Raw genomic sequence first — 13,615 nt, 5'->3', positions numbered from 1 at the left:
TTTCATTACTTTTCAAATAAATATTACAACCCTCCAAGAGAAACACTTAAAAGTATGAGAAACTTCACTAACTTAATATACACCAATTCATAGTTAGTTATGCCCAAATATAATACTTAACCACAGCTGTGAAGTGCTTATGGAAACTCCACTTGGGTCCTTATGAAACATTAATTATGAATTTAATGCTATTTATGTAAAGTATTCCGTTACATAGAAACGAGTGAACGTTTAATTTGCATGTTGATTTAATTGGTAAATTAATTAATAAAGGCCAAAAAGAGTACCAATACACATACACACCTACTTAGCATAGCATAGCATGGCATGGCATAGCATAGGTCAATTATGCTATTTTAGTTTTGAATTCCTTTCTGCGCTATCATATCGCAAACCCATCAGGAATATGGTGGAATGCTAAAGGTAGCTGATGGAATGTACGTGTGTGTGGAAGTCTGTAAATGTGTGTGTGTGCAACTATGCCGCTGGCGTCCACGGTTAATTAAGTTTGTTACGACAGAGCGGCATTTTGGCACACAGCCGCTATTGTGAGGCATGCAGACAGTATGAGCGATAAAGGGGTTCTGGTATTAATTGAAGAATTTTTGGAATGCGCGCGCTTACGAGGGTGGAGCAGAGAGTTTACAATTTTGGCTGAATCAGTCATGGAATCATAAGAAAATAGACATAGACTGAATTTCTCAGGAGGATAATCCATATTTCGGGTTATAGCATTGGATTGGATCACAGATAATGCCAGTGGTATGTTTTTCCAAGCACACTTTAGTGCAAAGCTTAGAAGTCCTCGAAAAGGTCATGGTCTGGGTAGTTGATTTATCATATCTGCTTTCTTGAAGCTACTAACTCTTCCCGAAACTTAAATATTTTCTCGAAGGAACGTCAGTTTAGAGCATAAAATGAAATTCCTCAAAGTAACTGAAGTTATCGCGGTCCTAGGGCCATAACAAATGTCGAATAAACGTCTTCGAGTCCTTTCTTTAGAATGGGAATCATGTAAATTAGAATACTACTAGAAAGAATAGTATTATTAGGAAGTTTAAATAATGGACAAGATGATAATATTATTGTCAGCTTCAAAATTTATTTACTTCACATAGGCCCTGGTATTTCTGTTATTTTTTAATATGCACTTTTATATATACATTAACCTATTAGTAATAAACTATACTATAGTCGACATTAACCACAAGTATTTAAAGTAAGCAGCAGTTAGTTGACTGTGTGTGCATGAACGTGGAAAAAATGCTGTCGTCAGCAATGCCGTTCACGCATGCGCGCGCCAACAACTCGGCACTGCAACGAGTTTTGCATATCGAAGCCAACTAAATGCACTACTCCTGCTGTTGCTGCCGCTAAAAATGTTGAAAGTCAATGTGTGGCGGTGTAATTAATTTATTAATTAGTTTCACTTCATTCCACTAACACACACACACACATACACATAATATAATACAAGAACATGCGCCGCATACACACACACCAGGTATTTAGGCAAGTAAAGGCTGACAACGAGGTCGATGCACCACGTGGAGGTATATAACTAGGCGGCTGGGTGTAGTGTGCCGGGAAGGGGTTGCAGCGCCGTGCAATAAATTAAATTTACATCTAAATAGCGGCCTGCCCGGTCTGTTTACCGACGCGTCGTTGCGTCTATCTGAGCTGCCAGCACTTTTGCTGACATATCGCGCCGCGATTGCACCTTGCAACATGCCACAAACAGCAAGAAAAACATAAAATTTACCTTATCATATAAACAAACAAAAGCCACTGTGCAACGGTGCAGCGAAAATAACTGTAAACTGTTTGCTTTGTTTCGGCAGCGAATGCGGAAAGTTGTCAGTGTGTTGCCGTTATCTCGCATGCCTCTTTCGTTTAATTAATTCGTATTGATTTGATCAGCATTTTAGTAAATTTATTTCATAAATTTTGCATGTGAATTGCTGACACACGGTTTAGAAGTGATTAGTCATGCTCCCGGAAGGGTTTATCTTTTAATTACGTAAAATTGGGCAATATGTAGATACATTTGTGTGTTTCATATATAAAAGTTGACTGAATTTTATGCAACACCGGCGTTTTTAATAAGTTGTCACTTCAACAGTTTGTATATATGTATATTCGTCTATTCTTTAATGTCGAATAGAAAGTTAATGCTTGCAGACTGCCAGGCTCCAAATAACAACTGATTGTCGTTTATCTCTATATTATATATAATATGAACGATATAAAATATGTTATATTGGTAGGGAACTTTCCAACAATTGACAGCTAAAACCATTGTGCATCGAGTATTCTGATATTTTACGGCGTGTTTTTACTGTGGCAACTTGCCTTGAAGCAACAACAACAAGTATCTGGAAATATATAATAATATAAGGAAAAAGTGGGAAAAGTAAGGATACTCTTCGCAGCCGTGTGTTTCAATTTATAATTGCCTTTTTTGTTTGAGTTTGCTGCTTCCAGAAGAATTATATGAAAAGAAAGTTAAATTTATCATTTCATTTTTTTTTTAATGTAACGCAGCTTTATAAACAACATTTTTCGGTTTCTGTGTCGGTGTACAGAAAAGATGGTTTTCCAACTCGTGAGCACGCTACGGCCGTGTGAAAAACATAGCATTTCCAAATTTATGCCTCACACTATGAGACTATCGGAATACCTTTGAACTGAAATGGCAAATCTTTAGAACTCAAAGGAATTCGTAGGATCAAGCATTCTGTCCCCTTGTATTCGATAGGTGCGTCCCAATCAGTTGGGTCCCATTACACAGTTTCGTCGCATGAAGATTAGGAAACATAATAACGACGGATCCTACTTTGAGACGCAAATGATGCGGTGGTATACCAAGCCTGTCCAAAGAATTTAGGAATACCACTGGATAATTCACGGCGTCGTCTTCATAGTCAAGACGATCGATCAATTTGTATGAGCGCAAGTCTCCCGGAACTTGACTTTGAATCTTCCAGTTGAAGTCAACAACATCGGTATTTTTGGCAGCTAACATTGCGAGAAGTATGCGAACTTCATTTTCATTCCAGTGATTGGCATGTTCCAGCATTTGTATTTGCTGGCTTACTTCTCCAAAACTTGCACACATCGAACCATTCACAGTAAGCAATGACTCAAATAAAGTTGAACCGCGTACATTAAACAATAGCAACCGAACGTAGAAACAATTGTTGTTTTTCGGGTGGATTGTGTAAATTCGACCTAAGGAATTAGTTCATAAGACACCTGGATGTCAATCTACTGGTTGGCCTTGCTTTCTGCGTAACTATTCGACGATGCATTCCATGTACAACATCAAGGTATTTCCGAATAGAGCAATGTTCTCGCAAACGAATCACTGGCGCAATTTAAGAAAAAACTCGTCAATGTTAATTTTGTTGCTGGCGATGTTTCCACTGGCTAAACTGTATTCTCTGGGTTGAAATACACTCTTTGGCCATTCTCCATGAACTGCGAGACGCACAACAGTCGAAAAACGTTCATAAATTGCAAACTAAATATCCTACAAAGCGTTTTATTGCAGTTCACGTATCGACCGTATCGTTCAAGACCAATAACCGCCATATTGGTTCCTTTGGTGACATACTTACAAACGTATTTTATAGATTACACCAAACTGCAATACTCAATATTGACATGAATTTTGAATGTGAATTAGACAACAGTGGCGAATATGGTACGATTCATGTGTTGTCAACTTCGATACTCCCGCCTCTTAATTGAATGCTAAATGTTCTGCCGTTGTCGCCTGGTGAGCAACGCCGATAGAGTGGATATCCATCATTTCTAGTTTGTGTTTCCGAAAGAAAAGTACGTGGATACTGTTTCGTGCATTTATTGACAGACATTCAAACCGAAGTGGGGTTGTGGTGTCCGCAAGGTCCATGAACCTTATTGGTTTTCATCACTTCGTATAATACTGGATCTTTCTTTGCATCAGGAATTGCCGCATTATTGAATGATTTCATCAATTTGTTCTGGTGTAACCACCTTCCACCATCTAAAGACGAGTGTGTGCGTGCGACAAACCTCTCTTTTGGCACTCATTAGAGTACATCTAGCATCTAACAGCACCATATATGCGTTGCTGTGTCTTGCTGTGACATCGTGACTATCGCTTTCTGATTGATCGCGACCTATAATACCGCACTTTGTATGCAACGCACATAACAATTTCACTGAATAATTTTTAAAAATTTTTGAAGCAAACGATAAATTTGAACGATTCAAATAATTGAAAAACAAAACAAAAAAATTAAAAAAAAATTTTGTATGGAAAAAATTAACTTTTTGGAATAATCCAATTTTCCGACCTTTCTTCACGAAAAGCATACAGGTTTTTTTTTATTTCTAAACCTTCCCCGATTCACACAGAATATTCTCTTGAAAATTTCATCAATATTGATTCAGCCGTTCTCTTAGCGTTACTAACGAAAAAACATTCATTCGTTTGTATGAGAAAAAGAAACGGGCTGTTTTTAGAGGTTTTCTGAATCTCAACGAACATTTAAAAAAAAGAATTATCAAATTTGGTTCAGTCGTAGGAAAGTTATGAGCGTACATAAATTTTGGCGATTCATTTTTATTTATATAGATTAGAAAGTCGATTTTTCCACCATGACATTAAACTATGTATATAAAGACTACTATTCTTCATGTTTCAAGTAAATGTTTATTTGTCCCCAAAAAACTATTTCTAGATCCGCCCCTATTCATACTCAGTTTGATTTTCTATTTTATAATGATCCGACTTTCTTCGAAATAACGTACCCAAATCGAGTAAATCCATTACCAAATTAATGGTTCGGTTCGCGGAACACCTCGCGCTGCGTCCAATGCTCGATCGACATAATTCCCACCAGAGTCGGTAATTCGTACAACTATGGATCGGTTTCTCACTACGTTTAGTCTCAGAAACGCCAAACAATGCGCATCCTAAATCCAACTGAGCCTATCCGACATCGCGTCTTACAATTCTAGCTATGCCCATCCGCTTTATGACAGTTATTGCAGGCTTACAAAACCCAAGTCGAAGTAACCATCGAGCGCACCGTGCGTTTGGTGAAAGTATCCAAAACAAGAAGGTATTTTTATAAAGTTGGCAAGTGTCTTTACTTTCACAAGCTAAGGCCTACTTGGATAGCATAGCTTCTTAGTAATGTCAGAACGAGGTACAGATTAGTTTGAGATGAAGTATCCGCCATACAAGATGTCAACATTTTTTGCGAACTTTGAGAGCGACTTGATATCTACGTTTAATACTTCGCCTAATTCCTTGAACTCCGAAGCTACTAGATACTTAAAGCCAGTTCTAGATAGTCCTGGACACAGGCATAGGAAGTGTTCTAGCGTCCCTCTCATGTCAACTTCTCTACACTGGCAGCATGTATCGTTAAAAGTTATACCCAAACAGCTCCCATGAGATGACAGTAGGTTATGACCTGACAAGAGGCTAACAGCCGTCCGGCAGTCCTTTCAAGACCGTGTAAATAAAAAGCAAAGGCGCTTGCTTGTAAGGATATTCTCTGACGTTATGCGATAGAAATATGTGTATCAATTTCTGTAGCCACCAGATGTGCTCTGAAAGAAGAAACAATTATATTGCTCTCAAGATAATAAGTAAGTGAATAAAGCGACGAAGAAAATTCTGTTTGTCATAATTTATGACTCTGGTAACATTGACCACGGCCACAATGGCCACAACGAAAGCAAGAAATACAAATGGAAATATCCGAAACATACAGACACACAAGGCCTCATCATTGACAATACAAATATACTTATTGTTTGCTGATGCAGAAATTTGCTTTTTGTATTATTCGTTAAGATTTTTTTCTTCTTGCATACTTGTTTGTTTTTGTACCGGCGACACTACACTGTGGACTGTGCCAATTGATAGTCAACGCTAAGGGCGAAGATTACAAGCCGAAGCAACGCAGAAGAGCGCCCGCTGGACCTGTGCAAAAATTGGGTAGGCACATAATGAAGAGAAACCTGTGAGTAAATAGCTTAAGTGTGGCGATGACGAGGACACGGCGACGCACGGAAGTGGCGAATACTCGTACCTCAGCGATGCGAGCAATGCAGCAGAAGTCATTGAGGCAGTAGCAGTAAATTAAAACTACGACGGAGGTCGCTAAAATTTTTATGCGCCGACGTTGGCCACTGCGCACACTGCGCAGACAGACACATATTCACACGCGTGTTGTTGACTCAGTGGCCGGCATTGAGATGCTGCAGGCAACATGTTGCACTCAGCCTGCATGTGTGCGCGTATATGTGGTGATCACGGTCAACAGCAGCTAGGCAAACAGCGGCGATGGAAAAACTGCAAGCCGCTCGAACGGTGGCGGCATTCTTGAGAGCCGCACGGTTGCAAAAATTGTCGCCAACAATACAGCGATTGTTGTTGTTGTTGCTGGTGATTTTGTTGACAATACACATGTGTGTATGTATGCACTTATGGTTGTTGTATTTGTTGTATGTAGTACTGTTGCAATTGTTATTAAGTTGCGTCCATGTCGGCGCGCTTCCTTTGAGCTCCGCGCCTCTGCCATGGGGTAGGCGTAGCGGAATCAATAGCCTGGCCAAGATTAAAATGAAATGTAATGAAATTTATTTCACAGTAGCTCTGCGCTAAAACTCCGTGCGGAAAACAAAAGGAATCAATGAATGCCAGACAAAGATCAAAAAAGTCGAATGCGACCCTAAGGCTGCCTAAGAGTGGTATTATCCGCAACAATTGCCACAACTCGAAATTCGTACCTTTTACCTACTCTGCTCATACAATGTGCTGTACATTGCGATATAGGCTTAGTGGCGTAGTGGCGGATCGGCAGTAGCTTGTGGTGGCTGTGGTAAAATACCAACGACTCATGCCACAAATAGTTTTGGCGAATTTAAAATTTCCAATTGTCTTCAACTTGTATGGCAACTTGCCGCCGATCTTCATACAATTCATCTTTCCCCTCCAGCATTACAACAGCAAATGCCTGTATTCATGCTACAAAGCCACTACATACAGTCGGCCGGTAAATTAAAAGCCAATGAATGCGTTGCAATTGTTATGTTCCACTGCATGTTTTGTGTATTTTCGAATTTTTACCAATTGACTGAACACTTGTTTCTTTTTTGCCATGCTGCCATCTACTCATTTTCGTGCAGAACGAGAGCGAGTGGACCGACAGTGGCGTAAATCAGTGTACCCTGCAGGATTTTCCTGAAATGAGAATGAGCGGAAAATCACCAAAGGAAAAAAAAATGATTTGCAATTGTCAACTGAATTCGGCAATAAATAAATTCCAGGCTTAGCGCTAGACAATAGTTTGGACATCGGGCGTTTACTTTGATGTTGATTGCATTGATCCAACAGAACCTTCTTTTTACATTCAAATGATACATTTTGTCAAGCATGTGCCTAGTCGAGCATGTAAAATATTAATGAAGCCGTGGCTTAGTGATAAAACAAATAATGTATCAACTACGGGGCGGCAGATCAGATACAGATAATCACAGGCGCGGTCTCTTGCAAACTGTGACCGTTTTCTTAAAAAAATGTAATCTTCTATTAATATTGTCGTTGCAGTGGTTGACAAATATTTTGATTCCATTGAAGGTAGAATATACAGTTAATCCAAAATGTTTGGACTGATACAACGCGAATAAAAAATAAGGTTTTGAATAGGCTAGTGATACAAAACGAAATAAAGTCATGTTTTGTACAGCTACAGGCAGATTATCTGCATCCTGACTCATCATGCAGAAAATAATGGCTTAATTACAAATAGGGAACGGCTTTTTATTCCTTGAACGAAACACATATTATTCTATACATATATGGTTACTATATATCGAAGAACAGCAGGACATATATAAAGATTTACTAAAACGGGATATATTTTTAATGCTAAAAACTATTACCGATCAGAAAAGATATCTGGGTCAGGTGTCATACAGAATGAATATCAAAGATTAAATAATATGTTATATCTAAAAAAAACAACTGATTTATTCTAAGAATCGTCTGGACGAGCTTATGGTTGACTGAATCTTGCTTACATGCAATTTTTAAAAGAGGCTGGGAAATTTTTTCTATCCCAAAGCAATTTATTAAAAGGCCAATACTCTTTATTTTTCTCCTTTTTCTCATGATAGTAAGACCGTTCAGTCTATATTCATATGAAAAGACTAAGCATAGAAAAGTTAAGCATAGTAAAGTTGTCTGAACTCAAATGAAGGCATAATATCTCGAGAATCTAAATTTAATTAAATTAGAGCAAAATTAACGAAGCTATGATCATTTTATACCAGACTTATGAACGTTTTATATAAAACTTAAAAACCTTTTTCACACAACTTACGTTTTCAAAGTTGGTGTCTCACATGTCTGTTTTTGATCGAGTTAATGGGCTACATGTGTTTACGGTTTAAAAAAAATAAATTTTTATTGTCTTATTAAATTACACAACACTTCTAGAATTCTGTCCTAAATTTTTAAGTTTATCCGAGTAATAGTTTCGGAGAAACAGCCTTGAGAACTTGTGCGCTCGAGACTTGCTAGGCTAAGTGCACCGGTTTAAACGCGTTTTTCTCGAAACTGTGCTCTTGAAGTCGGTTGACAAGATTTCTCAAGAACTACTGAACCGATGCTCCAGAAATTTTACACAGGCCTTTGAGATACATATCTTAAAGATCAAATATCCAATTTTCAGTTTTTTACCTTTTTCCAAATGTGAAATTCAGATAAGGTGTCTAAAAACAATTTCAGTTTTTCCTGTAAGGAGTGATCCTGCCAATGCGGGCCTATCTTTTTTCAGAGGGGTCACCGGAAATAGCGTCGCAATGGCCAAAGTTCAAATATTTTTTTCCAATAATTTCAGAATTTTTTTGTACTGTTTTTTAATCTAAATTATTAGAATAGAAATAACAAAGTTTGAAAACAATTAATGTCTAAAAGTGTAACATTCTGAGAGTGGTCTACTTTACTGTTGACGATTGTCCAACAGTTGGATCTCCAACGACAGGAAAAGTAGCTCATTTTTTGAGTAGCTTTCTTTACAGTGGGCACTTTAAGGTCCCAATAGAGGACTACGTTCTTACAAAGAAAGGTGCACACATTCTGGTTCGAAAAACTCTTCTCTGAATGGTTTCAATAATTGTAAAACTTTATTTATCTCAGCTGTCGCAGGAGGAGAGATGCTATACCATCAGATCGGTATTGTCCTATATGGTACTTAAACAGCCTGTCCTTTTGCCTGCGGGGGATTGTATTTATTTTATATCGGCAAACTGATATAAAAAATAAAGACTTATAGAGCATTTAGGTTAAACCAATTGTTAAGAATATCCCATTAGGGTTACAAACTCCATTATTAACTCAGCGGCGATGAACAGCAACTATTCAGCTTGACGAGTTCATGGCTGATTGAAGCTTCACGTATCATGCAACAAGCTATTAGTGGCAGCAAGTTGCATCATTATCCATCACCAGTCGCCAGCGCAGGCACTCAACAGCGCAGTAAGTTGTTAAGTCACCGTTAAGGTTTTTCAAATATTCACGGAATTTAGACAATTATTCGCAAGTTGCTCATCGCCAAACCGACCAAACAATCGCCAACCAACCGTCAGACCAACCAACTGTTTGGCAAAAATACGTGCAACTGGACCATGCAGGAAACGAAGGAAAATGGCGCAAGTAAGTGTTGTAGTCCCGAAAAAAATGCAAGAGTGTGTTGGTGTGGAAAAGTTACGAGTATTTTGAAGGGAATAATGAACGTTTGGCAGATGCGTGAGTTGGTTGGAAATTGCAATTGCGTTGAGGCGCAACAAAGTCAGGCAGGCGTATGCTGCACATGCTTGGCAACATATTGCAACACTTGAGCGCCGCATACACAGACGTACGGAGAGCCATATGCATATATTTTCCATAATGTGGGTGCTTGCATGCATTGGCAGTTGTGGCTCGTGGTGCGTGGTTCGTGCAGTGCTTTCAAAACATTTCAAATTTGAGTCAGCCCCGGCGCCCAGTGCTGCATACGTCTCCAAGCGCCCTTGCCACGTTCCACCGTCCATTGTGTTTGTGCATTTCGCGTTGGCAGCGCGTGGAAATTGCTTAGCAGAGCGCCAGCTTTTCTTCAACAACCTTTTCGCCTCAACTCCTCGCCGCACTTCTAGAGAGTTCTCTCACTTGCGCGATTCGTCGGGTTTTATTTTATTTTCGTTTTTTCTTTCCGTTGATAGTTAAGGCATTTTTTCGTCACTTGTTTGCTTAGCTTTGCGTCGATGTGTGTGTGTGTTTGTTGTGCCAGCGCCATTCTCTGTTTGTTGTATGTTTGTTCTCTGCGGTAGGTGCTTTTTGTTTAATTAAAGTTTTTGTTTTCAAGTCACCGAAAGTTCGCCATGGCTGCCGCAGCTTCTGTGTGGCTGTGTATGTGTGTGTGTGCGAGTGCGTCTAAAAATAAGTAATTTAGCGGCTGCTAAGCAATCGATGTCTATCATCACCGCAACTGCAACGCCTTTTTCATGTTATTAATATTTAATTTAACTTTCCGCTGGTCTTTATTTATGTGCCGGCGCTGATGTTTCACCAAAAATTAGTAGCTTTCCATGAGTTCATATATAATTATACATAGTATATATGTAGGTCTTTACATACATAAATGCTAACACGCGCAGTTTAGAAATATCCATCTTCTAATGCCAATTCGTTATACACCTTGACTTCCTCCTCAGTTGCGCTGTTGCAAGAACATCACTCGCTTTTATGTTAATTTAGTTTAGAGCTCAACACTTTCCTACACACTTCCGTAATTGCAAAAACATTTGTTTTTATTTTTCTTAATTTATCATGTTATTTTAGTGAAAACATAGGCTGCAAGAAACATCTTACTGTCTGTTGCCCTGTGGCTACATTTTGGACAGGAGTTGTTCGAAATTGTTATTAAAAATTACAATGATTACGAAGATAATAATAGTATTTATGTAGATCATTGATTTTTTTTTGTTTTGTTGTTTTTGGCATGTACTTAGCTGCGAATGAATTTGTATCCTTAGTGTTGTAGTATTAGTTTTATTATAAAAGAAAGATTAAAACAACCTCGGGTAGGAGATCTCTCTTAAGATTCCTCAATCCGTGCCTATGGAACGGACGTTCTGTTGCCCGACCATGAAGAAGTTCGAATAGTTATTAGTCGTCTGAAACACTGCAAAGCGGCAGAGGCCGATGAATTGCCGAGCTATTCAAATACGGCGGCGAAGAACTGATAAGGAGCATGCATCAGCTTCTTTGGTGAATATGGTCGAACAAATGCATGCCCGACGATTGGATTGTAAGTGTGTCTAATCCACAATAAGGAAGACCCCACAATTTTGGCCAACTACAGTGGGATAAGCATCTTTTTCGAAGAATTTTCGAGCATTACCCCTTTGACCAGATTGTCAAGCTTTTCGTACTCACGCCTTTTTATTTTTTTGTTTGCAAAAGCGTCGCGCTTGCCTCTTCAACTCTCGGTAGGTATCCCACCTCGCACATGTTGTGGTCGATTCTACACATCACTCCATCCTCTAATTACCTCTTTAAAATCACACACGAATGACAGATCTTGTAATACATTCTCGTAGATGATGACTGTTAATTGGTTAAATTTTGAATTGGATCGGATTCTTACTTTTGCTTAGACCGCAAATAAACTCGATTCTCGTTTTGGTAATGAAATCGAAGTATGATGAATTAAAGATTTTTAACTTCGTCGCATCAAAGTTTTGAAATAGCCAAAGTCAGGTATCCTGAGTGAAACGTGGCGAAAGTTCATAAGTTATAGCGTGAGAACTGAAAAAGTAGATATTTCAACAGAACTGTATAGATCCACTAAAACCACTTCTCTGCAGAATTAAACTCTGTTTAATCGCAATCTGAAGGATTTTCGTGACAGAAAACCAGGAGCCGTCAAAATAGCACCCTCCCGTGAGACTTTCTATGAAGTATGCGGAAACTGTCTCATCGAACAGAGCGGTCCACGTTTTCCTCGTATTTGTTAATAAACATAGATATCGTCTTGTTTTAGAAAATTTTGGACTTTATATAGTATGTACGATACCTCTCATACTAGTCTCCTGATCTGAAAGATCCTTCTGAAAGGTTACTACTTTTTTGTGGGAATATCAGGAACTCAGATAACATAAAAACTACAAAATTCATTGGACATATAACGCCACTGATACATACATACAAACACGCAATGGTACATACCTAAAGATATTCCGAATTTTCTTGAAGAATGCGCGTGGTCACCATGGATATAATCCAAAAGCCACAGCAAATGCTTTTATAACTAAGCAAGTGCATACATATGTATGTGTGTTAGTATGTGTGCATTTGTGCGAACAGTTATTTAGTATTTGAAAACTAAAATTGCACATTCTTCATTGTGTATGTATGGGTGTCTGTGTGTGTGCGTCTAAGCATAAAAGTTTTTGCTAACAACGCTATGGCCCGAAATGCGCAAATGAACTTTAGACGTTAAAACAATATGAGCACACACACACACAAAGAAGCGCAAGTCGCCAACACAAAGTGGATGCATTACTAAGTGTGTACAATGTTTGCGCGAGTTTTTGTGGTTGTGTGTGTGTGTGGGTGCATGCAATGAAAACTGAAATGACTAAGAACCAGAGCTGAATAACAATTGGCGCACACAACGGTGCTTTTGTAACGGCATATACTTTTATATGTATGCGTACATATTATGTATGCGAATATATATATGTGAGTCTGTGTGTTCATAGGTGGAAGCTTCCGTTTCCCGTTTGTTGGGTGTTGATACGATCATTTGTTGTTTCTCATGGCAATTCACACTTTTTACTCATGCATGTATGTGAGTGGGTTGTATACAGGGGGGTTCAGCAGTCGCCTCATGGTTTTAAAGGACTAAGCCAGTCTGAAACTGTAAAAAAATCGAAAATGTTTTAATTTGATGTACACTTGAGGGTCCCGAGCACCATATTCAATTGACTGAATAAAAATAATAATACAAAAAAGAGCAGCAACTCGGTCTGACGTATGGAACAACTCGACACAGTTTACATCGAGATCTCAAATTGAAAACGTACAAAATATATTTTGAACTGAAGTCGCTCGACATTCCCAAGAAGATCCGACGTTTTCGAGTCAAAATGTGTCCAAGGATGAGGTCCATTTCTGCCTCAATAAGTATGTAAAGAAGCAAAATTGCCACATTCGGGACAAAGACCAACCTGAAGAGATTCAAGAGGTCTCATTTTATCCAACAAAAAAAAAAACAGCGACTTGGTGTGGTTTGTAGGCCAGTGGAATCATCGGCCCATATTTCATCAAAAATCATCGCGGTAGAACGTAATCGTCAATGGCGACCGTTATCGTGCCTTGATAACTAACTATTTAATGTCTGAAATTGATGTCCGCGAAATCGGCGACATTTGGTTTCAACAAGACGGCGCCAATACCCACAAATCGCATCATTCAATGGATATATTGAGAGAACACTTCGGTAAGCAGATAATTTCACTTTTTGGGTCGGTCGATTGGCCGCCAAGATCTTGTAATATCCTA

This window comes from Bactrocera dorsalis, chromosome 5 (assembly GCF_023373825.1).
Source record: "Bactrocera dorsalis isolate Fly_Bdor chromosome 5, ASM2337382v1, whole genome shotgun sequence".
Lineage (NCBI taxonomy): Eukaryota > Metazoa > Arthropoda > Insecta > Diptera > Tephritidae > Bactrocera > Bactrocera dorsalis.
Note: the sequence above shows the minus strand (reverse complement) of the source record.